Consider the following 27,304-nt stretch of genomic DNA (forward strand, 5'->3'; position numbering starts at 1 on the left):
CTCACTGCCTTCCTGAAGACAAACAAAGTATACGAAACGCTTCAGTTTTGTTTTAGACACCATCATAGCACTGAGACTGCACTTGTGAAGGTGGTAAATTACCTTTTAATGATGTCAGACCGACGCTCTGCATCTGTCCTCGTGCTCCTAGACTTTAGTGCTGCTTTTGATACCATCGATCACCACATTCTTTTGGAGAGATTAGAAACCGAAATTGGTCAACATGGATAAGTTCTGGCCTGGTTTAGATCTTATCTGTCGGAAAGATATCAGTTTGTCTCTGTGGATGATTTGTCTTTTGACAAATCAACTGTACATTTCGGTGTTCTTCAAGGTTCCGTTTTGGGACCACTATTGTTTTCACTATATATTTTACCTCTTGGTGATGTCATTCGGAAACATAATGTTAACTTTCACTGCTATGCGGATGACACACAGCTGTACATTTCGATGAAACATGGTGAAGCCCCAAAATTGCCCTCGCTGGAAGCCTGTGTTTCAGACATAAGGAAGTGGATGGCTGCAAATCTTCTACTTTTAAACTCGGACAAAACAGAGATGCTTGTTCTAGGTCCCAAGAGACAAAGAGATCTTCTGTTAAATCTGACAATTAATCTTGGTTGTACAGTCGTCTCAAATAAAACTGTGAAGGACCTTGGCGTTACTCTGGACCCTGATCTCTCTTTTGACAAACATATCAAGACTGTTTCAAGGACAGCTTTTTTCCCCATCTACGTAACATTGCAAAAATCTGAAACTTTCTGTCCAAAAATGATGCAGAAAAATGTATCCATGCTTTTGTTACTTCTAGGTTAGACTACTGCAATGCTCTACTTTCCGGCTACCCGGATAAAGCACTAAATAAACTTCAGTTAGTGCTAAATACGGCTGCTAGAATCTTGACTAGAACCAAAAAATGTGATCATATTAGTCCAGTGCTAGCCTCTCTACACTGGCTTCCTGTTAAGGCTAGGGCTGATTTCAAGGTTTTACCACTAACCTACAAAGCATTACATGGGCTTGCTCCTACCTATCTCTCTCTGATTTGGTCCTGCCGTACATACCTACACGTACGCTACGGTCACAAGACGCAGGCCTCCTTATTGTCCCTAGAATTTCTAAGCAAAGAGCTGGAGGCAGGGCTTTCTCCTATAGAGCTCAATTTTTAGGGAATGGTCTGCCTACCTATGTGAGAGACGCAGACTCGGTCTCAACCTTTAAGTCTTTATTGAAGACTCATCTCTTCAGTAGGCCCTATGATTGAGTGTAGTCTGGCCCAGGAGTGTGAAGGTGAACGGAAAGGCACTGGAGCAACGAACCGCCCTTGCTGTCTCCGTTCCCCTCTCTCCACTGGGATTCTCTGCCTCTAACCCTATTATGGGGGCTGAATCACTGGCTTACTGGTGCTCTTCCATGCCGTCCCTAGAAGGGGTGCGACACTTGAGTGGGTTGAGTCACTAACGTGATCTTCCTGTCTGGGTTGGCGCCCCCCCTTGGGTTGTGCCGTGGCGGAGATCTTTGTGGGCTATACTCGGCCTTGTCTCAGGATGGTAAGTTGGTGGTTGAAGTTATCCCTCTAGTGGTGTGGGGGCTGTGCTTTGGTAAAGTGGGTGGAGTTATATCCTGCCTGTTTGGCCCTGACTGGCCACCCCTCATAGCCTGGTTCCTGCGGTGTTTTGGAGCAGCCTCTGGATGAAGTTAAATTGCCCTGGGGGGTACGAACAAAGGATCCAATTCGGGAAAGTCGTATTCCTGGTCGTAATGCTGGCGAGTTACCGCCACTCTGACATCCAAAAGTTATTTCCAGCTGTATGTAATAAAAAAAAAAAAAAACATGGGCAAATAATGTAAGAAATAACACACACCAAAAAAATTCTGCAAAGTTTCTTAGGAGCTAGAAGCAGAGCTGCCTTAAATCTTACTATAGAATTATTGAAGGTTCAACGTTCACCGAAAAGGCCTAAAAATACACGTAGGCCCAAGTGTTCACAAACAGAATTTCTGTCACATTCTAGCTAGTAGCCTAAGGCACAATAGCAAAGATCTCTATTTGTCAGCGGGTCCCTATACAGGGCTACCGGGCATACAGAATGCTGATGCTGCATGCTGATTATCATATCAAATATCCATTAGTGTGTAAAACTAAAGTCAGAGATGCTAATTGAACAGATTTCACATATGGCTGCCTACCGTTCCTTCCTCCTGATAACTCAGGGAGGGGACAGTAAGCACAGTGATAGAAGCCATCTGACTCTTTGCGTCCCAAATGGCACCCTATTCCCTATATAGTGCATATTATTTTGACCAGAGCCCAATAGCCCTGGTCAAAGGTAGTGCACTATACAGGAAATATATGGTGGTTTATATGATGGTAATACAGAATCACGCCTGATCATGTGATTACCACATGCCGTTCTGGAGAGAGTAGGCTAGGAGTTGCTACTTCTCTTGATCCAGGCAATCAACTCAAAGATTGCCACTTTTGAGGCACTTTAGGTGTGCCAGTCAATCTTCACAACTCACACTATTGCTCAATAACTAAATGTAGGCACTATGGCACATCTGATATAGTTTGAGCAATGTGCATTTGAAGGAAATGTGTTTCCAATCACTGGGCAGAGGAAAGGGCAAACACATTTGTTTGATTGGCCTTGTGACAAGGGCATACTCCCAAATGGCACCCTATTCTCTGTGTACTGTATAGGGAATAGGGTACCATTTAGGACTTAGCCAAGGTCCTGCTGTGATGTATTGCTACTGTACATGGTAACTCCAGCTCAGTGCCAAGCCAAACGCCTGGGAAACATAGAAGCCATTTTCCCCGGAAAGGGATTTTTTTGCGTGACGTGCTGGCTGAGCACACCTGGCCTTTACAACGCCTGAGCACACCTGGCCTTTACAACGCCTGAGCACACCTGGCCTTTACAGCGCAGCGTAACAAGGAGGTATTTGCTTACTAGCTCATGTGCCACATCTTTTGCAATTTACATATGCAAATAAATTTGACTATGAAGACATCAAGGCTCGTCGTATGTTCTGACATGCAGCAGAACTTGAGCAATGCACAATGCTTTTGTTTGTTACAATTTTTTTATATCACCTTTATTTAACCTGGTAGGCCACTTGAGAACCAGTTATCAATTACAACTGCGACCTGACCAAGAAAGCAGTGCGACAAAATCAACAACACAGAGTTACACATGGGATAAACAAACATACACAATAGAAAAATCTATGATGTAGTGTGTGCAAATGTAGTAGAATTAGGGAGGTAAGGCAATAAATAGGCCATAGTGGCGAAATAATTACAATTTAGCATTAACACTGTAGTGATAGATGTGCAGATAATGATGTGCAAGTAAGAGATACTGGGGTGCAAAAGAGCAACAAATAAATAAATAACATATGGGTACCCCATGAATACTATGGGTACCCCATGAATACTATGGGTACCCCATGAATACTATGGGTACCCCATGAATACTATGGGTACCCCATGAATACTATGGGTACCCCATGAATACTATGGGTACCCCATGAATACTATGGGTACCCCATGAATACTATGTGTACCCCATGAATACTATGTGTACCCCATAAATACTATAGGTACCCCATAAATACTATAGGTACCCCATAAATACAACATAGAAAGCATGGAACATAGTGGGAACTGGGAAGGGTTGAGTTGTTGTTCCTTGAATGGAACATAGTGGGACCTGGGAAGGGTTGAGTTGTTGTTCCTTGAATGGAACATAGTGGGACCTGGGAAGGCTTGAGTTGTTGTTCCTTGAATGGAACATAGTGGGACCTGGGAAGGGTTGAGTTGTTGTTCCTTGAATGGAACATAGTGGGAACTGGGAAGGGTTGAGTTGTTGTTCCTTGAATGGAACATAGTGGGAACTGGGAAGGGTTGAGTTGTTGTTCCTTGAATGGAACATAGTGGGAACTGGGAAGGGTTGAGTTGTTGTTCCTTTACCTTAGGGAGTAGCCAATCAATAAGTCTTGTACAGCGGCCACAACATGGACTACTTGATGCAGAGCTAAAGCTAACCCAGCATAACCAACCAGTTGCATCAGATCATAGTGTAGTGTGATTGGGGATTATGGTGCTAGCTGCCCCAGAGTGAGTCTGTTTCTAAAGGTATTTTTTCTCTCTCACTCCACAATCTGACAAACTGCTGAAGGGAAATATGGGAAGAGAAGAGCTTAGGTAGGACAACACGAAGGCCAAGGGGCGGGTAGGACAACACGAAGGCCAAGGGGCGGGTAGGACAACACGAAGGCCAAGGGGCGGGTAGGACAACACGAAGGCCAAGGGGCGGGTAGGACAACACGAAGGCCAAGGGGCGGGTAGGACAACACGAAGGCCAAGGGGCGGGTAGGACAACACGAAGGCCAAGGGGCGGGTAGGACAACACGAAGGCCAAGGGGCGGGTAGGACAACACGAAGGCCAAGGGGCGGGTAGGACAACACGAAGGCCAAGGGGCGGGTAGGACAACACGAAGGCCAAGGGGCGGGTAGGACAACACGAAGGCCAAGGGGCGGGTAGGACAACACGAAGGCCAAGGGGTGGGTAGGACAACACGAAGGCCAAAGGGTGGGTAAGACAGGGAGGGTCGGGATATTTCAGCGAAGACAGGAAACCAAATGGTATTAATATGGATGTTCAGACCAATAGCAGCTGCTGGTTTAAGTGTATTGGATGTTTCTGAAGAGGATTAGGAGAGAAAGGCAGACTGTATCCTATCTATTCTAAAGAAAGCCACTGCTTCCCCAGCTGAGGATGTCAAATCAAAAATAGTTGAGCGGCAGCGTTTAAATGGGTTGTGAGTTCTGCATGTTGGGCCCCCTCCTCGCTCTGCCATGGCTGGGACAAACAGAGGATTGTTATAGTGGTGTTCGCACTGTCTGCCACGCACTGACAGCTCACTGTCATAGTAAAGGAAAGTCACGTGGTGAAGAGTGAAACAAAACCTTGTGATATGTTTAGAAACAATGGGCCCGGAGGCAGCGCCGAAGAAGAACTAAACTCCAAAGAGTTCAGCCTTCAAAGCCTTTTGAATCTGCTTCAGTCTCTTTCTAGTGCTATGACAGTCAGCATTTATAGCTATGCTTAGTTCTATAAATATAGCATATTAACATAATTAACTAGCATTTCCTGTCCCTCATCCTGTCTAGGCATAACGACAGATTATCATGCAAATATTAAAGAATCTGCATGAAGAAAATATGTACATTGTTTTTCACCAAACGGACATTTTGCGGATAAAACGCTGTACGTGATGACCTAGAGCACACAAAACACACTTTTTCATGTACCAAATAAAAAAGTTCAATGTGATTCCATCGCATTTTCAACTCTAAAACGATAGTTTTGTCCAAAAACTGTTGCGTTAAATAGCAAATGTGCCCACTCTGGTCTTGGCACATGCACTCTAACCAACAGCTCGCAGATACAGTGCGGATAGGCTGTGAGGGTAGGCTAGTTTACATGAGATTATTATGGATAAGAGCAAAAATATGTATAGTTGTCAAATGGCAGTTAAGCATCGATCATGTCACCAGAATAAAACCCTGGATATTTATTGGAAAGTAGCATCGTTACTGTGCACTTTCACCACCCTGTGATGTTCATCATTTATTTAATCTGTAGCCTAATAAATGGAATGGGTTTCTGAGTCATGGTCTTGTCGTTGATGGAGAGCCACACACCATAGCGTAGCTCCAAGTTTACTTCGATATGATGGTTATTATATCAATATTTACACATAAAGGCGTTTCCACCACCATCTCTCGCATAATTCATTTTAGACACAAAAAGATTCCACCATGTCAAACGAACAAATTCCCTGTTGGCGTTCATAAAATGGTACTGAAACGTCCTGTTTTAATCATAGCGGTTGTGATGTTATACGGTATGACTCGATGGAAACGTGGTTATTTATAGAACATCTGATAAGTAATAATTACAGCCTGCAAAATGTAATGCGTGAGCTTAAAGTGGGAGGGGCCTACTCCACAGACTAGTACTGTAGTGTACTTTAATGCCATATATAATGCTTAGTAACTAGAACTTGCATCATGGAGACAGAGTCAGCTGGAGTTAGTTTTTCGAGACATGACTTGTGTCCCAGAGGGAGACTGACTATAAGATTATGGCTTCCCTGCCCTGAAGGGTGTGTCGGTTAGGCCTAGGATATGGTCTCTACACCACAATCGTAACTGTCAGTTTTGCGAGTGAGGATTATCCTACTTGACAAAACAGGTTTTCAAACTACAGGCTTAATGATTTAAGTTCAGTTAACACCTTACGGACACGTTATAAATATGTAGTGCCATTCAGTTTTCACTGTTGTGCTCACACAACAAATGTTAATTCTTCTCCTCAGTCAGGGTTGCATCCATAGAAATAGAATGAGTAGAATGGGCTCAGAACCTCTGATATCACAATTTGACTGGTATACTCATTCTAACTCTAGGGTTCTGTGATGGTGACTCTGTGATGGTTCCTGCCACAGAGGGGGTTCCTGACTACAGGTCAGAAATAGGGCTTTCATCCATGCCCTGTTAACTGGAGCTGACAGAGGCTCAGCAGGAGCAGGTTCCTGATCCTGGTGCCAGCCAGTCTGGTCTAGGAAGGTAAAGCCTACTAGGGTCGTGTTAGTGAGTCGTGGCCACCAGACGTGAGTAAACGGTTTAAAACACAGGAGGTAGCCAACAACAGCACCTGAACATGGCCTGTATGACTGCTCATGTTTTCCATTCAACAACATTTCTCCAGTTTGTGTGCCCAGTGGGTGAATGTGACCCAGTATGTGACTGTACAAAAGCTGAGGCATCACTCTCCTGCAGCCAAGCCTTGCCCAAACTAGGAGTAAAAGGATCAGCAGATTACCAGCTTGTTGCTATTGAAGTGGCCAGGAATCCCTTCCCCTCTGTTCCTAGAGACTCCATTGTGTAAACTCCCTCCCAGTTCAGCGAACTTGGTTTTGATGAGGTCGGCAGATGCGGTGAATCCAAAGCATAACTTCAACCTACAACCCTGTTACACAGCTTAAAGATTGACAAGAATCCTCTTCTTCAAGTCGAAGTCTAATGCCAATAAACTGTTTTCAGAGGGACTCTGCCACTTAAGATAAACATTGGACCAATTCTACAGGTCCTGTGGCAAACTAGGCATATGTATCACATCCATTCCTTCCTATAGGCCTTATTCCTATTTTATACAGTTGTTTATACAGTTGAAGTCGGAAGATTACATAAATACCGCTATAGAATTGGAGTCATTAAAACTCGTTTCTCAACTACTTCACAAATTTCTTGATACACTATAGTTTTGGCAAGTCGGTTAGGACATCTACTTTGTGCATGACACAAGTCATTTTTCCAACAATTATTTACAGACAGATTATTTCACTGTATCACAATTCCAGTGGGTCAAAAGTTTAGATACACTAAGTTGACTGTGCCTTTAAACAGCTTGGAAAATTCCAGAAAATGTCATGGCTTTAGAAGCTTCCGATAGGCTAATTGACATCATTTGAGTCAATTGGAGGTGTACCTGTGGATGTATTTCAAGGCCTACCTTCAAACTCAGTGCCTCTTTGCTTGACATCATGGGAAAATCAAAAGAAATCAGCCAAGACCTCAGAAAAAAAAATTGTAGACCTCCACAAGTCTGGTTCATCCCTGGGAGAAACATTTTCTATCCTGTGGGCAGAACTGAAAAGGTGTGTGCGAGCAACGAGGCCTACAAACCTGACTCAGTTACACCTGCTCTGTCAGGAGGAATGTGGGAAGCTTGTGGAAGGCTACCCAAAACGTTTGACCCAAGTTAAACAATTTAAAGGCAATGCTACCAAATACTAATTGAGTGTATGTAAACTTCTGACCCACTGGGAATGTGATGAAAGAAATAAAAGCTGAAATAAAATCAATCATTCTCTCTACTAATATTCTGATATTTCACATTCTTAAAATAAAGTGATGATCCTAAATTACCTAAAACAGGAATTTTTACTAGGATTAAATGTCAGGAATTGTGAAAAACTGAGTTTAAATGTATTTGGCTAAGGTGTATGTAAACTTCCGACTTCAACTGTTAGTGCAGTGCAATTATCAACATCGATTGTTATCCTAATTATCTTAAACCACAAAAAATTGTAGCCCCTAATGAACGGAGCACCATTTCAGGCTAAGCATTGAGAAGGGCAAGTGTTCTCAAACTAGGATCCGTGGAGGTACTGCAGGCGGTCCGATTTTATATATATATATATATATATATATATATATATATATATATATATATACACTCAAGGGTTTATCTGTATTTTTTTATTTCTATTTTCTACATTGCAGAATAATAGTGAAGACATCAAAACTATGAAATAACACATGGAATCATGTAGCACAAAAAAAAGTGTTATACAAGTCAAAATATGTGTTATATATTTGAGATTCTTCAAAGTAGCCACCCTTTGTCTTGATGACAGCTTTGCACACTCTTGGCATTATCTCAACCAGCTTCACCTGGAATGATTTTCCAACAGAAGGAGTTCCCACATATGCTGAGCATTTGTTGGCTGATTTTCCTTCACTCTGCGGTCCAACTAAAGTAATGATGGACTGACATTTCTCTTAGCTTATTTGAGCAGTTCTTGCCATAATAAGGACTTGGTCTTTTACCAAATAGGGCCGTCTTCTGTATATCAAACGCATTAAGGAAAGAAATTCCACAAATTCACTTTTAACAAGACACACCTGTGAATTTAAATGCATTCCAGGTGACTACCTCATGAAGCTGGTTGAGAGAATGCAAAGAATGTGCAAAGATGTCATCAAGGCAAAGTGTGGCTACTTTGAAGAATCTCAAATATAAATATATTTTGATTTGTTAAACACTTTTTTGGTTACTACATGATTCCATAGTTTTGATGTCTTCAATATTATTCCACAATGTAGAAAATTGTAAAAAATAATGAAAAACCCTTGAATGAGTAGGTGTGTCCAAACTGTTGACTGGTACTGTGTGTATGTATATATATGTGTATATATATATATATATATATATATATCTTTTTTTTAATCATCTTATATATACACAAGTACTATCAACAACAAAAGATGGCCAAAATGTGTTACAAGGGATACGTGGACTAAGTTTAGAGGGTGTAATACAAGTCAATGTAATATTATTAATCTACAATTTCTGTTCTTAACCCTGGGCAACATGGGCCTGGGAGGCTCACATGGAGATTGACATCTGCAGTATTTTCCACTTAATACTTCTTGTATTCCCCCCCAAAAAAATATTTTTGGTACACACACTGCCTATAGGAAGTGCCCCCTGGATTTCTTTACATTTTATTGTGTTACAAATTGGGATTAAAATTGATTTAATGATCTTTTTTTGGCAACAATATAGACCAAAAACTCTAATGTCAAAGTGGAATATATATTTTTATTAGATAAGTATTCACCGAGTCAATACACGTTAGAAACACCTTTGGCAGTGATTATAGCTGTGAGTCTTCTTAGGTAAGTCTCAGAGCTTTGCACACCTGTATTGTGCAATATTTGCCCATTATTCTTTTCAAAAGTCTTCAAGCTCTGTCAAGATGTTGGGGGATCATGGCTAGACAGCAATTTTCAAGTCTTGCCGTAGATTTTCAAGCATATTTATGTCAAAACTGTAACTTTGCCACTCAGGGACATTCACTGTCTTTTTGATAAGCAACTCCCATGTATATTTGGCTTTGTGTTGTAGGTTATTCTCCTTCTGAAAGCTGAATCCATCTCCCAGTGTCTGGTGTAAAGCAGACTGAAGCAGGTTTTCCTTTAGGATTTTCAGTGTTGTGTGGTGTTGGATTTGCCCCAAACATAACGCCTTGCATTTAGGCCAAAAAGTGTATTCCTATGCAGTGTTTTTCAGCAGTATTACTTTAGTGTCTTGTTGCATACATATGCATGTTTTGGAATATTTTGTATTCTTATTTTCATTCTGTCATTTTAGGTCATTATTGTGGAGTCACTACAATGTTGTTGATCTATCCTCAGGTTTATCCCATCACAGACATTGAACTGTCACCAATGGACTCATGGGGACATCCCTAAGTTTCCTTCCTGTCCTGCAGTTCAGAAGGATGACTGCATAATTGATGTGTCTGGTTGGTTTAATACATCATCCACAGCATGATTATTAATTTGTCTAAGCTTAAAGATATCATCCATATATTGATTTGCTGTTACCCATCTACCAATCACTGCCTATCTTTATGAGGCTTTCAAAAAGCTCCCTGGTTTCCGTAGTTGAATTTGTGCTTGAAATTCAATACTTGACTGAGGGACCTTAAATATGGTGTATGTATGGGGGACAGAGGAAGAGGTAGTCATTCAAAAAACATGTCAACCTTAATAGGGACCCGTTTCAGAAAGCTGGGCGTATGACGGACGTCACTACTTCACAGGAAGCATTTGAACATTTGCATCAAAATGCATTTTTTTGTTGTTGCAATAATGCCATCTTGAACATGTGAACTTTGATGTGCCTTAATAACAAAACTTGTACGTCATCTGTTAAACCGAATTAAAATTGTACAATTACAAGCCTAGTTGGTTGAGCCAGGGAAAAGGACTGGAACCTAGTCATGATTGGCTGAGATAATGGATGGGCATGCCGAGAGATCAGTTCTGATTGGTCTGCCATACCTCAGGCTTCTGTCTATAACACGAGCTGCTCAGTATGTAGATCATCCTTGCTACTGTGGTAAAATAAAATAAAAGACAGCCATGGAGAACTGCAAAAGTGTTGATACTGCTCTCAACAACACCGCCGCCCCGGCTGGCTGGCTCGCTAGCTAGCTAGGTGTATGATCTACACAGTACACAGGAGGCTGCTGAGGGGAGGACAGCTCATAATAATGGCCGGAACGATAAAATAATGATAAAATAGTCTTTCAGCATCAGCACAGCTGGTTGGACGACTAGAGGATGGTACGGTGCTGGTGGAAAGATATGGCTGGCAACATCACCTGACTCCGTACTTCAGACCGCTGCCAGCAATTCAGGTAAATATCATTTTTATTGCATGAGTTTATCCTCATCTAAACTTAGGAGGTGAATTGATGTTATTCATGGTTGTAATGCCCTATATTTGTCTATTTTTCTGTTTTACAGTTTATTATTTCACAGTCTGTCATTTATTATGTGATGTGTTTAGCCAAATATTACTTCTGAACTCATTTAGACTTGCCTAAACAAAGGGGGTCAATAATTATTGCATTTTTATTCATTTAAAACATTTGTAGAATTGTATTTTCCCTTTGACAGAGAATTTTGTGTAGATCAATCCCACTTTGAAACACAATAAAATGTGAAAATAAAGTTCAAAGTGGTATAGACTTTCTTATAGAAACTGTAAATGCGCTGTAATTTAAGCTTTAAAAAAAAGAAATGTTCTGACTCATGGCATTTCTTTTTTTAAATTGCAGGAAATGTGCTTGAAAACTACACAACTTTCTCCCCAATGCCAAGAAGTGTGCCTTTAAGATGTTCCTTCCCAGGGCATGAGACTTGTTTTTTCAGGCCATGCACTACCGAAGTCATAGTAAAACTCCTTGTACGCTATGTTATTTCATTGGAGTTATGAGGGGTCCCAGATGAATTTGCTATCACAACAGGGTCCCCGGACCCAAAAAGTTGAGAACCCCTGGACTAGGGGATTTGATCATCACTGCACTGCATTGTCTACTGTCTAGCCTAAGCCTACTATGTTTATGATTGTTAATGTTTTAACCATTTATTTAAGAGGACCACAACGGAAATACTTTTTCAAAATAAGATTGTCATTACATTATCCACGTGGTTGTATTGTCTTTTGAATTGTCAAATAAATCTATCTATAACAAGTCAAACTGACAAAGGGCAGGGTGGCATCCAGGTCACACATTCTTATCTGTAATTAAAGTATCAGTAAGACAATGAAAAGGAGCTTAACGTGTTACTCTTCAGTGTGAATTCACTTTGAATGTATCCAGCCTTATGGTACCAGAGCTTCCAGGAGCATTCAAACTCCTCCAGCAAGAAGCCTAAACCTTTTGAAGTTCACATTCTGTTGTATTTTATTTCCAATCATGCTACTCATGAGTCGTGCACTACTTTGGCTGGGGATTGCCAGAGACCTCTCGATATGATCACGACACTTACAGTGCCTTCATACACCTTGAATTATTCCACTTTGTTGTGTTACAGCCTGAATTCAAAATGGACAACAACAAAAAAAAACACCCACCTAAACACAACACCCCATACTAGACAAAGTGAAAACATGTTTTTAGAAATAGTAGCAAATGTAATGAAAATTAAATACAGAAATACCTTATTTACATAAGTATTCACACTCCTGATTCAATACATTAGAATCACCTTTGGCAGAGATTAGGCTACAGCTGTGAGTCTTTCTGGGTAAGTCTAAGTGCTTTGCACACCGGGATTGTACAATATTTGCACATTATTCTTTAAAAAAAGTATTCTAACTCTGTCAAGTTGGTTGTTGATCATTGCTAGACAGCCATTTTCAAGTCTTGCCATAGATTTTAAAGCCCGATTTAAATCAAAATTGTAACTAGGCCACTCATGAACGTTCAATGTCGTCTTGGTAAGCAACTCTTGTGTATATTTCGTCTTGTGTTTTAGGTTATTGTCCTGCTGAAAGGTGAATGTCTCCCAGTGTCTGTTGGAAAGTAGACAGAACCATATTTCCCTCTAGGAAAAGCATATCCATAACATGATGCAGCCACCACCATGCTTGCTGATATGAAGAGTGGTACTCTTGATTTGCCCCAAACATAACGCTTTATAAAGTTCCTTACTTTGCCACATTTTTTTGCAGTTTTACTTTAGTGCCGTATTGCAAATAGGAGGCATGTTTTGAATACTTTTATTCTGTACAGGTTTCTTCTTTTCACTCTGTCATTTAAGTCATTATTGTAGATTCACTACAATGTTGTTGATCCATCCTCAGTTCTATCACAACCATCAAACTAACTGTTTTCAAATCACCATTGGCCTCATTGTGAAATCCCTGAGCGGTTTCCTTCCTCTCCGGCAACTGAGTTAGGAAGGACTCCTGTATCTTTGTAGTGCCTGGGTGTATTAATACACCATCCAAAGTGTAATTATGAACGTCACCATGCTCAAAGGGATTTTTAATGTTTGCTTTTTTTTATTTTAGCCATCTACCAATATGTGCCCTTCTTCGCGAGGCATTGGAAAACCTCCCTGGTCTTTGTGGTCGAATTGGTGTTTAAATTATTTGACACTGAGTGTACAAAACATTAAGGATACCATCCTAATATTGAGTTGCACCCCACCTTTTTGACCACAGAACAGCCTCAATTCGTTGGGTCATGGACTACACAAGGTGTCGAAAGCGTTCCACAGGGATGTCGGCCCATGTTGACTGCAATGCTTCCCACAGCTGTGTCAAGTTGGCTGGATTTCCTTTGGGTGGTGGACTCTTCTTGATACACAAGGGAAATTGTTGAGCGTGAAAAACCCAGCAACGTTGCAGCTCTTGACACACTTAAACCAGTGCGCCTGGCACCTACTACCATACCCCCTTCAAATGCACTGAAATCTTTTGTCTTGCCCATTCACCCTCTGAACGGCACACATACACAATCCATGTCTCAGTTGTCTCAAGGCTTAAAAATCGTTCTTTAACCTGTCTCTTCTTCATCTACACTGATTGAAGTGGATTTAACAAGTGACATTAATAAGAGATCATAGCTTTCACCTGGATTCACCTGGTCAGTCTGTGATAGAAAGAGCAGGTGTTCTTAATGTTTTGAACGACTCAGTGTGTGTGAGGTACAGAGAACTGGTTGTCATTTAAAAATCATTTTAAAACACTATTATTACACAGAGTCCATGCAACTTATTATGTGACTTGTTGAGCACATTTTCACTCCTGAACGTATTTAGGCTTGCCATAACAAAGGAGTTGAATACTTATTGATTCAAGACATTTCAGCTTCTCATTTTTAATTAATTAGTACAAATTTCTAAAAACATAATTCCACTTTGACATTATGGGGTATTGTGTGTAGGCCAGTGACAAAATCTATATGTAATCAATAACACAACAAAAAGTCAAGGGGTGTGAATACTTTCTGAAGGAACTGTAGGTGCCGGTAAGATATGCATTGTGATTGTCATGATTCTATATGTATTGCGATTCGATACTGTGATTTTACTGCGATTTAATGTTCCAAAACATATTGCTCACTATATGTCTGCGGCAGAGAAACAAGAGAGAGGATGAAAAAAATTGTTTTGATCAGTCATGGAAATGTGCTGAAATCACTATTTAAAAAGAAGATGGAGAACAAGCTATAGGATGGATAATATGAGTTAATACCTAACAATAATAACGAATAATAATAAATCAGATTTTAACAAATCTATACTTTTAGTCAAAGTATCGGTATAATATTGTCTAAAATAATATTACGATATGTAACTGTATCAATCCCCCCCATCACTATCATCATCACATTGGCATAAATCGTAGCCCATCTTCCATTTCCATAATTTAGGCCTACTCAAAACGTTTGAGCAACTCGCATGGATCTCAACTAAGAATTCCACACACTCAAAAGGAACCTTTACTAGGACCCAGTCTGTGCAGTCTGTCCTTTGTCAACTAAACCCTAAGACAACATCCCCCTACGGCCAGTCCCTCGAGAGCTACACAGACAGCCCAAATCTCGTTCCCACAATCTTCTCTTTTCAGGCGTACAGTAATCTCTCTGCTGTGTGATGTCATCCCCACACAGATACACCACTGATTATTCAATGTGCACATACCACACAAAGCCTTTGTAGTGCACTACTTTTGACCAGGGCACATAGGGTAGCGCACTATATTAGGGAATAGGGTACCATTTGGGACTCACGAGAGACACTCCACAGCCACCAGACAATGAATAGAGAGGAAGCCTCGGTGGTGTCACGGTCTGAAAACACTCAGATAGCAAGTCAGAGAGACACTGAGAACCAGGAGTTGCCATTTCCCAAGAGACCATCCATCTTATCTAGCCAACGAGAACATGGAAAACACTTTGAGACAATGACTGGAGCCAAATGAACTGGCAGGAAAACAGTGGTGGCCTCTCTCTCTCTCTCTCTCACACACAGATAGCTTGGGCCACATTAGGCCCAAGCAGACACACACACTCCGAGTCCCAAATGGCACCCTATTCCCTATATAGTGTACAAAACTATGGGCCCTGGTCAAAAGTAGTGCACTATAGTATGTAGGGAATAGGGTGCCATTTGGGATCCAGCCAGAGTCTGGAGGCCCCAAGCTGCTTATCCCACTGTGTCTCTTAAAAGTACTAGTTAAGTTTCAGCATCGGTACAGGAGGAATAGCAACACAGGGGAGACGCAGGATTAGTAAAAGCTATACATGATCCATGGCCATAGAGTATAAAATAACTATCTCCAAAGTAATGACTCGGGACGTCGGGTTTGAAATGAAAGCTTCTATTAGTTCACGTTACATTTAACAACTTTAGATTCTACAAAACAATAAAAGAAAGTTGCTAGCGAAAGTCAGGATTATCACTTGTCACTTGTACATAACTGCCGCGTTCTTTCTCTACTTCCTGTCGCACGGCATTCTGGAACTTGCAGTCAAAAGCGTAATCCAATACAACAAAAATATGTATGCAGTTCTCTCAATCTCCAACACATAAATTCGAATACAATTGCATATGTAAACAACTCTAAAGAAAATATCTTTAGATACAGCTCAATTAATTAACTTAAACATTAACTCTGTAACCCATTAAAGTTACAACATAGAGACAGTGAATTATTGATGCTGCAGCTAAATTCTGATTTAAAATAATAACAGTGAATGCTCATCCCATGGGTGAGGCAAAATGTCCCACTATTCCATCTATAGAACAGAGAACCATAATGTTTCTGTGTATAAAAATTGCCAAAAAATGGCCCTCAATGACAACAGAAAAAAACCAAAAGAAACAGACTGTAGTCTATAATATTTCCTTTTATGTCACAGGGTTGGGACTAGGGAGAGTGCTGGTTTAATATGGGTCAAAGTTTCCCTCTCCGTTTCCTCCTAGGTTCCTGACTTTCCAGGGAGTTTTTCCTAGCCACCGTGCTTCTACATATGCATTGCTTGCTGATTGGGCTTTTAGGCTGGGTTTCTGTATAGCCCTTTGTGACATCAACTGATGTAAAAAAGGGCTTTATAAATAAATGTGATCTCTATTACGGAGTAAGAGAGAGCATAACTCCATTCCTTAAGGAGGCCTTGGGTTGAGTTTTCAAAGGTCACAAACACCTGATCTATAGTACTGGCACCAGGGACGAGGTATGTTACTATGGTTACACTGACTATCTGGCTTAATGATGGGCTGGGTTCATTTGCATCTATGTTGCCGGCTAAATCACTTAAGGCATGAAGTTATGCAATCAGGCCAAGTTCACAGCGGAGACATGGAGGGAAAAAAATGTATGAATGAACTGAAGATTCGAGCCCACTCGCAAAACTCAACAGTGTGATGTGATAAAAGACCCATGCCAAGTATGCCTGTCATAGACAGTAGAGGCTCAGCCATTTGGTCTGGAAAGGGAAGAAATAAAACATTCCATGATGGTGTCATCCTTCATATCAGATCAATAGAAACAGCTCACGGCACATCATTTCCACTACATAGCCTACCTACTATAGAACCTAGTTTGTTGTTCTGTGTGCTAATAGCAAAATGAGAGAAAAACATACAACTACTAGCCTTTTACAGCCAAAGCTCAAACCTCCATTGCTCTCCCATTTACAACCTTGATCCTACACAACAAAGCTGGTTTGGTGGGATTTTGAATAGAGTTCGACCAATTAAATCGGCATGGCCGATTAATTAGGGCCGATTACCAATTGTTGTGAAAACTTGAAAACAGCCTTTTTGGACACAGATTATGGCCGATTACATTGCAATCCACAAGGAGAATGCGTGGCAGGCTGACCACCTGTTACGCGAGTGCAGTATCAAAAGGACCTTGTGGCTGCAAGGAGCCAAGATAAGTTTAATGCTAGCTAGCAACTTATCTTATAAAAAACAATCTTCACATAATCACTAGCTAACGACACATGGTTGATGATATTACTAGGTTAACTAGCTTGTCCTGGGTTGCATATAATCAAAGCGGTGCCTGTTAATTTATCATCGAACTACAGCCTATTTCACCTTCGCCAAACGGGTGATGATTTAACTAAAGCACATTCGCGAAAAAAGCACAAACGTTGCACAAATGTACCTAACCATAAACATCAATGCCTTCCTTAAAATCAATACACAGAAGTATATATTTTTTTAAACCTGCATATTTAGTTAAAAGAAATGCATGTTAGCAGGCAATATTAACTAGGGAAATTGTGTCACTTCTCTTGCGTTCAGTGTAAGCAGAGTCAGAGTATATGCAGCAGTTTTGGCTGCCTGGCTCGTTGCGAACTGTGTGAAGACCATTTCTTTCTAACAAAGACCGTAATTAATTTGCCAGAATTGTACATAATTATGACAGCAATATTTAGACTTAGGGTTGCCACCCATTCTATAAAATTCCGTATTTCACCGGTAAGAATAAACGTTTAGTTTTTTAAATGATAGTTTCCGGATTTGACCATATTAATGACCAAGGGCTCGTATTTCTGTGTGTTTGTTATAATTAAGTCTATGATTTGATAGAGCAGTCTGACAGAGGTGGTAGGCAGCAGCAGGCTCATAAGCATTCATTCAAACAGCACTTTACTGCGTTTGCCAGCAGCTCTTAGCAATGTTTGAAGCACAGCGCTGTTTATGACTTCAAGCCTATGAACTCCCGAGATTAGGTTGGCAATACTAAAGTGCCTATAAGAACATTCAATAGTCAAAAGGTATATGAAATACAAATGGTAGAGAGAGAAATAGTCGACGCGTCATAATTCCTACAATAACCACAACCTAAAACTTGACTGTGAATATTGAAGACTCATGTTAAAAGGAACCACCAGCTTTCATATGTTCTCATGTTCTGAGCAAGGAACGTAAACGTTAGCATTTTTACATGGCAGAAATCCAGACAGCTGATGTTAAGAAAGAACTGCAAAATCTGGATCCCTAGAAATCAGCTGGCCTAGACAATCTGGACCCTCTCTTTCTAAAATTATCCGCCAAAATTGTTGCAACCCTTATTACTAGACTATTCAACCTCTCTTTCGTATCGTCTGAGATCCACAAAGATTGGAAAGCTGCCACGGTCATCCCCCTCTTCAAAAGGGGAGACACTCTAGACCCAAACTGTTATAGACCTATTTCCATCCTGCCCTGCCTTTCTAAAATCTTCGAAAGCCAAGTTAATAAACAGATCACCGACCATTTCGAATCCCACCGTACCTTCTCCACTATGCAATCTGGTTTCCGAGCTGGTCATGGGTGCACCTCAGCCACGCTCAAGGTCCTAAACGGTATCATAACTGCCATCGATAAAAGACAGTACTGTGCAGCCGTCTTCATTGACCTGGCCATGGCTTTCGTCTCTGTCAATCACTGTATTCTTATCGGCAGACTCAATAGCCTTGGCTTCTCAAATGACTGCCTCGCCTGGTTCACCAACTATTTCTCAGATAGAGTTCAGTGTATCAAATCGGAGGGCCTGTTATCCGGACCTCTGGCAGTCTCTATGTGGGTGCCACAGGGTTCAATTCCTCGGGCCGACTCTTTTCTCTGTATATATCAATGATTTCGCTCTTGCTGCTGGTGATTCTCTGATCCATCTCTACGCAGACGACACCATTCTGTATACATCTGGCCCTTCTTTGGACACTGTGCTAACAAACGAGCTTCAACGCCATACAACACTCCTTCCGTGGCCTCCAACTGCTTTTAAATGCTAGTAAAATGAAATGCATGCTCTTCAACCGATCGCTGCTCGCACCCGCCCGCCCGACTAGCATCACTACTCTGGACGGTTCTGACTTAGAATACGTGGACAACTACAAATATCTAGGTGTCTGATTAGACTGTAAACTCTCCTTCCAGACTCACATTAAGCATCTCCAATCCAAAATTAAATCTAGAATCGGCTTCCTATTTCGCAACAAAGCCTCCTTCACTCATGCCGCCAAACATACTCTTGTAAAACTGACTATCCTACCGATCCTTGACTTCGGCGATGTCATTTACAAAACAGCCCCCAACACTCTACTCAGCAAACTGGATGTTGTCTATCACAGCGCCATCCGTTTTTTTCGCCAAAGCTCCATATACTACCCACCACTGCGACCTGTATGCTTTCGCTGGCCCTCACTACATATCCGTCGCCAAACCCACTGGCTCCAGGTCATCTATAAGTCTTTGCTAGGTAAAGCCCCGCCTTATCTCAGCTCACTGGTCACCATAGCAACACCCACCCATAGCACGCGCTCCAGCAGGTATATTGCACTGATCATCCCCAAAGCCAACACTTCCTTTGGCCGCCTTTCCTTCCAGTTCTCTGCTGCCAATGACTGGAATGAATTGCAAAAATCACTTAAGCTGGAGACTTATATCTCCCTCTCTAATTTTAAGCATCAGCTGTCTGAGCAGCTTATCGATCACTGTACCTGTACACAGCCAATCTGTAAATAGCACACCCAACTACCTCATCCCCATATTATTACTTACCCTCTTGCTCCCCAGTATCTCTACTTGCACATCATCATCTGCACATCTATCACTCCAGTATTAATGCTAAAATTGTAATTATTTTGCCTCTAGGGCCTATTTATTGCCTACCTCCCTACTCTTCTACTTTTGCACAAACTGTACATAGATTTTCTATTTTATTTTGTGTTATTGACTGTACGTTTGTTTATGTGTAACTCTGTGTTGTTGTTTTTGTCGCACTGCTTTGCTTTATCTTGGCCAGGTCACAGTTGTAAAAGAATACTTGTTCTCAACTGTCCTACCTGGTTAAATAAAGGTGAAATAAAAAATATTGCACTTTTACTTTCTTCTCCAACACTGTGTTTTTGCATTATTTAAACCAAATTGAACATGTTTCATTATTTATTTGAGATTAAATTGATTTTATTTATGTATTATATTATGTTAAAATAAATGTTAATTGTTCATTCAGTATTGTTGTAATTTCCATTATTACAAATATATATATAGAAAAATGCCGATGCCTTTTTTTGGTTCTCCAATAATCGGTGTCAGTGTTGAAAAATCATAATCGGTCGACCTGTAGTTTTGAATGTGTGCGAATATACAACAAGAGACAGAGGTGTCAGATGCAGCACCTGGGGGAGCAGAGTCTGGGGGAGCAGAGTCCCAGAGTCTGGGGGAGCAGAGTCCCAGAGTCTGGGGGAGCAGAGTCCCAGAGTCTGGGGGAGCAGAGTCCCAGAGTCTGGGGGAGCAGAGTCCCAGAGTCTGGGGGAGCAGAGTCCCAGAGTCTGGGGGAGCAGAGTCCCAGAGTCTGGGGGAGCAGAGTCCCAGAGTCTGGGGGAGCAGAGTCTAGTCTGGGGGAGCAGAGTCTAGTCTGGGGAGCAGAGTCTAGTCTGGGGAGCAGAGTCTAGTCTGGGGAGCAGAGTCTAGTCTGGGGAGCAGAGTCTAGTCTGGGGAGCAGAGTCTAGTCTGGGGAGCAGCGTCTAGTCGGGGGGAGCAGCGTCTAGTCGGGCGAGCAGCGTCTAGTCGGGCGAGCAGAGTCTAGTCTGGGGAGCAGAGTCTAGTCTGGGGAGCAGAGTCTAGTCTGGGGAGCAGAGTCTAGTCTGGGGAGCAGAGTCTAGTCGGGGGAGCAGAGTCTAGTCGGGGGAGCAGAGTCTAGTCGGGGGAGCAGAGTCTAGTCGGGGGAGCAGAGTCTAGTCGGGGGAGCAGAGTCCGGGGGAGCAGAGTCCGGGGGAGCAGAGTCGGGGGAGCAGAGTCCGGGGGAGCAGAGTCCGGGGGAGCAGAGTCCGGGGGAGCAGAGTCCGGGGGAGCAGAGTCCGGGGAGCAGAGTCCGGGGAGCAGAGTCCGGGGAGCAGAGTCCGGGGAGCAGAGTCCGGGGAGCACGGGAGCAGAGTCCGGGGAGCAGAGTCCAGGGAGCAGAGTCCGGGGAGCAGAGTCCGGGGAGCAGAGTCTGGGGGAGCAGAGTCTGGGGGAGCAGAGTCTGGGGGAGCAGAGTCCGGGGAGCAGAGTCCGGGGAGCAGAGTCTGGGTAGCCTACACAACTCATACAGTGTAAGGTGACACTCCTCAGTCCTCATCACACTGAACAGAGACTTTAGTCTTCTCACTGGGTCATGACTAAATCAGCTCACATTCCACTAATTCCAAAAGGCACACGGGTGAGCCAATGAGGTCTGGATGGAATCCACCATAGAGTATCCTAACCCTCAGAAACAACGATCTTATCAGTTCCCATTCCGTCATCACTGGCACCCACATACACACTGGTGGTAAGGCAACCTATTCTCAATTTAGTGCACAACCCATAGGGCCCCTGGTCAATAGTAGTGTACTATTTAGGAAATAGGCTGCCATTTGGGAGTTAACCAGTGTCTGATGAAAGGGTTACAATAACCCTGGTCCCAATGTTTCTGTGTCCATATCAACCTCTGTCCCAAAGCAATATGAATGTCTAGTTTTAAATTTGGTACTTGGTAATAATGCTCGTTTAACTCTAGGAGGGGTATATCGCCCCCCCTCAGCTCCTCCTTGTACTCTATGCAAATTATCTGATATACTGTCTAATTATGCAAACTCTGAATTACTGATTTTGGGAGATTTTAACCTGGATTGGCTTTCACCAGTATCCGATAAATTAAAAGACATTTGTACTGAGCTAAATCTAACTCAGCTGATAACTAAACCAACCCGTCCCAACTTTAAGAACCCAGTAAAATCTACTCTACTAGACATTATTCTAACAAATACCCCCCATAAATACACAGCCAGTGGGGTTTTTGCAAATGATATCAGTGACCACTGCCCTATTGCTTGTATTAGAGATACCAGGATGAAACACTCTGATCCCTGTATAATCTCTAAGAGAAATTATAAACATTTCTCACAGCAAGCTTTTACCCTTGACTTATATCACTCTGAGTTTTTATCCACTTGCTGCTTTCTGGACCCGGTTTTAGCCCTTGCTTTTTTCTCTTCTATTGTTACCTCTATGTCTGATAAACATGCCCCGCTTAAGAATCACAGAGTAAGAAACCGAACCAGTTCTTGGTTCTCTCCTGAATTATCAGGTCTTTTCCTGCAAATGAAATCAGGCCTGGGCCTTGGCGAGGAAAACAGGTACTCCAGCTGATTGGCTGTTTTTTAGGCAATTGAGAAATAAATGTACTGCAGCTGTCAAAAAGGCAAAATCAAATTACTTCCTTAATGCTATGACAGATTCTGCAGGAGATCCTGCAAAATTCTGGAAAACCGTTAATTCACTGAAACGGGGGAATTCTGCTGTTTCTCTTCCTAAGCAAATTACCTCAGATTCCTGTATCCTAAGTGAAAAAAATGATATTTGTGATGCTTTTAATAAGCATTTCATCTCTGCTGGTTTTTTATTTGAAAGGAAAAGTGGCCATTGTGGCACTGGCCAGTTAGTTGATTTTTCGTCTTGCTTTTCAACCGTTACTCTGAAAAATGGTAACCCTGTTTTTAGTTTCCAGAAAATAACCGAAGCAGAGGTTCTAGCTGCCCTGTGTGCCATTGATACTAAGAAATCCTTAGGTGCTGACAATTTAGACCCGTTCTTACTTAAGTGTGCTGCACCTATCATTGCTGGTTCAGTGACACACATTTTGAATCTAACATTAAGCACAGGAATTATCCCTAAGGTGTGGAAAGCAGCTTTTGTTCTGCCATTACATAAGGGAGGTGACGGTAGTGATTTGGATAACTATCGACCCATCTCTAGGCTCCCTTGTCTGGCAAAGATCCTAGAATCTATAGTCAACAAACAGTTACAGTCTTTTCTTTCTGCTAACAGTATTCTTAGCACCAATCAATCTGGTTTTAGATCTAAACACAGTACCACATCGGCCACTATGCTTGTTGTAAATGATATTGAGTGGGCACGGATGCCTGCCGATGGTTTTATGACTATCTTAAATATAGAACTCAGAACTCAGGCCGTCATGGTCGACGGGGTCAAGTCTGACTCCTTACAGTTACTTAAAGGGGTCCCTCAGGGTTCAATAATTGGCCCACTATTGTTCTCACTTTATATAAACAACATTGGTGATGATGTCAGATATTGTAAATTCCATTTATATGCAGATGACACAGTGATGTACTCTATTGCTCCAACAGCGGACCAAGCTTTAATGCAGTTGGAGTCTGATTTTAGGATACTACAGGGGTCTCTTTTGCAGCTTAAACTTGTTTTAAACGCTAAGAAAACAAATGTCATGTTTTTTTCTAGGTCTAAACTCTCAGTTAGAAACACTTTTGTAATCACTAGCTTGGATGGTACTCAAATCAAACAGGTCTCTGCATATAAATATTTAGGGGTATGGTTAGATGATAGGCTTTCTTTTAAAAAAACATGTTACTGAATTGGGAAAAAAGCTCAAATTCAAGATAGGGTTCCTTTACAGAAACAGGGCTTGTCTGTCCTTTGTAAATAGAAAACAAATTGTGCAGGTTACTTTTATGTCCGTTTTAGATTATGGTGATATTATCTATATGCATGCATCGGCAAACACATTAAAACCACTGGATGCTATTTACCATTGTGCACTCAGGTTTATCACGGGTGATAGTTACAAAACTCATCACTGTATCCTATATCAACATGTGGGTTGGGCCTCTCTATCTGTGAGGCGAGAGCAACATGCTCTCTTGTTTATTTATAAAGCGCTTCTTTTAAAACTACCTCCATATATATCATCATTAATTTCCACTAGATATACAAATTTTAAAACCAGATCACAGATGTGGATTACATTAGAGACTCCTGCGGTCTCCACAGAGTTGGGTAGGACTGCCTTTAGTTCCTTTGCGCCTTATTTATGGAACAAACTGCAGATCCAACTTAAGTTAGACACTCTGGTGTCCCTTGCCCATTTTAAAAATGTTATGGAGGATCAATATGATGTTGTCTGTGATTGTTTCTGTTGAATTGTGTCTTTGTTTTGTATGTTTGAAATGTTATTGTCTGTATGCCTAAAACTGTACATGTCAACATGTTTACACAGGGCACAGCCGTAAAACAGATCCAGGTCTCAGTCTGTTTTCCCTGTTAAAATAAAGATTTAAAAAAAAAAATAAAAAAAAATAAATGGTGACACTGAGGGCAGCAGTCAAATAAGAAACCAGTGAGATTGCACTTTACAGCTTTAAAAACCTTGTGTTTTATAGTGTACGTACAGAGTCATTGAATCCAAAAGGCCTTTATATAATTCTATTGCTGCTGCACATCAATAATGGTCCAATAATATGGAGGAATTTGCATTGTTAAAGCTTGACCCACAGTGGTTATAACAGAAAAGAAAAGGGGATATTTAGCCTGCTGTATCCTACAAGCAATAGCTATACACTGGGTAAAAGTAGACCTTTCCAGTGGTCTTCAAATGTTTTTTATGAAAGGTGAAACCGGCAGTGCACGAGCCAGGTAGTAAAGTGAATATTTCCTGAAAGGACTTTGAACGCCCTCAACTTTTACTAGCAGGATGTCAACACAGGTGCAACGCCTCTGTCACAAAGAGCAGCAACACCGTGACTGATAGCAATTCACACTCTCATAAAAATAAAACAGGGATGGAAATGACCAAAGATCAAAGTCCCTCAAAAAACAGAGACAAATCATTTTCTGTTGGCAACGCCTGCAGACAGTGGGATCAATGGGAAAATGGTGAACTTGGCACCTCTAGTTCTTTCCATCAATTGTCTGTCAGACACAGAACAGCATAGCCTATTGCACACACTGAATTCTCATTTAATCATGTAACATTTTTGATTTAGGACATTACTCATCTGAGAACACAGGCATGCAATCCATAACGAGAGCACACGTACCTGTGTGTCTATATGAAAACTCCTGTTTATTTTTTAAGCAATATGTAGGCTATATGCAAGCCCATGCTTCAATTGGTTGCTCAGTTGAATCTCTTGCCACACAGAACAGGTACTGCCTGTGTGTTTGGGTGAGAAGAAAACGAATGAGCTACAAAACCGGAACACTTCGGTCAGGATACAAGGGTTCCATCAATCCTCATGCAATTGCGTTGATGGTGCATAATTGTTAGGATTATATTGTAATGGAACGGTTATAAAACAACCGACTGGAATCGCATTATCTGATGTACGCAGCAGTGCATGCTCTGCAGCTGGGAAATGACAACTCTAGAGCGGTGTAATGAACCTTCAGTGATACCCACACACTGTTCTGTCTCGGAGCGTGTCAAATATGGAGTTGTCCAGCTAAATGTTGAACTCATTAACGTTACCGGTTTCCAATGTTTTCTAAAAAGGGAGTATTTCTTTGAGCGAAAATCGGAACAAAAGTCTACATTCCAGGATGCTGTGTTTACGGTTTTCCCTAAGGAAGAATACGTGTGATGGCAATCGTCTCCTGCGTTTTGACAGCCTCCATTGGCATCAATGTAGCCTGCTAATGTTAGCCTACCAGCTAGCGAACATAACTCCCGTGTACAACTTGCTACCACTATTTAAAAAGCGTTCAACAATTGCATTGAATTTAGTTTGTAAGGGGGGGAAAAAATGCTCGCAGACATTACCTACCTCGTATCCTCTTCAACCAGGGCAGCCAGACACTTGTTTATAAAAGTGGAAGTTTCCCCAATAGACTGCCGGGTGTAGATCCAACCTCTGATCTCCCCTTCCTGCAGCAGCCTCCGACTCGCTCACAAGTCCAAGGAATTGGCCATGACGTCACTTGACACTACAGGACAGTTGTACACATTTAGATTATATGTATCCCATTATCTTTTCAAACTGTCAACGCAGCCATGTGGTTCAATAGCCACTTAGCCAGACTTATTTCTAAGCAATTATGCCACTACAGGGTTCTGAAAAATGCAGACAGCATAACTTGGGCATCATATATTTTTGAGTGACCCAGTAACATTAAAGTCCCCTTCCCTAAAGAAGTCATCCAACACCAGATTGAAAGCTGATAGCTGCATGGTGAGTGCATCACATTAGAGAATCACCTGAGAGGAGGCCAGAGCTACATCTGCTTCATGTTTCTGTACACACAGACAATGGTGACTCCTAATGTGTGCATTCTGCCCTGAGAACATGTTGGCTCCTCACTGGTGCGTCCCTATAATATCTCCTGAAGTGTGCACATAAATTAAGACCATAGGATTGCAGAAGCATGGGCTATTAGGAGCTTCCACCATGTTTCTTATACCACTAATTTCATTTCAAGGACAAGGGAAGTGAACAAGACAAGTGCTTACTTTGGGAGGAAAGACAAAGCACAAATATCACACTCCACACCTGGTGAGGTGAGCAAGTTCATTGGCTACCTTGCATCATGTACATATGAAAAGGCAATTTCAGGCTGTGCTGGAGGAAATGTGTTTTTGTTTGTCTATTCACCAGCCAACTGGGGCAAGCCCTCATGAAAAACAAGGGTAGCTGTGCAAACACCATCATAGGCCTATCCTCCATGGAAACTATGATGACTGGTTGTGTGGCAGAATGGGTTTGGATGCACAATAGATACTGTCCGTCACATCACAGAGGACAAGTGTGAGGGTGCATTGATCCAACTTCAGCTTGTAAAATATTTACACATTGTCCATGACCATAACCGCAGTGAAGGCATCTAGGTTATTCTCTCCTGGTCAGCGTCCCAAATGGCACCCTATTCCCTATATAGTGCACTATTTTTGACCAGAGCTCTGGTCAAAAGTAGTGCACTAACTACATGGAGCTCTGGTCAAAGTAGTGCACTACATAGGAAGCAGGGTGCCATTTGGGATACACTCTTCGTTTTAAAACACCCATCAAGATAGAGCGTGGGAATGAATGCAAAGCTTCTATGAACTCAAAAAGCGACACATACCTAGAAATGGAGAGGAAAGCCTCATTCTGCTGTTTTAACATACTTCTTCACATACAGCATCTTTAAGATCAATGTGATTAAAACAAATAATTAACGCCTCTGGATATACATTGAGCTTACTTTGAGCTAGGGTTATATAAAATAAAAGCTTTTTAGAAAAGAAAGATCTATAAACCTGCTGTGGTCTGTCGTGCACACACCCACTAAATATACAGTGTACAAAACATTAGG

At 41.7% G+C, this 27,304-nt stretch overlaps 1 protein-coding gene across 1 annotated transcript in view; it reads right to left on the reverse strand.

Moving 5' to 3' along the window:
• The window catches only part of LOC115174947 (unconventional myosin-VI), a gene marked incomplete in the record, with an annotated part of 125,570 nt that extends 99,685 nt beyond the window's left edge, over positions 1-25,885 (reverse strand). Inside the window, 1 exon segment of the mRNA XM_029733997.1 lies at positions 25,780-25,885.
• Positions 25,886-27,304: the final 1,419 nt, after the last annotated feature.

Source organism: Salmo trutta, chromosome 35 (genome assembly GCF_901001165.1).
Source record: "Salmo trutta chromosome 35, fSalTru1.1, whole genome shotgun sequence".
Lineage (NCBI taxonomy): Eukaryota > Metazoa > Chordata > Actinopteri > Salmoniformes > Salmonidae > Salmo > Salmo trutta.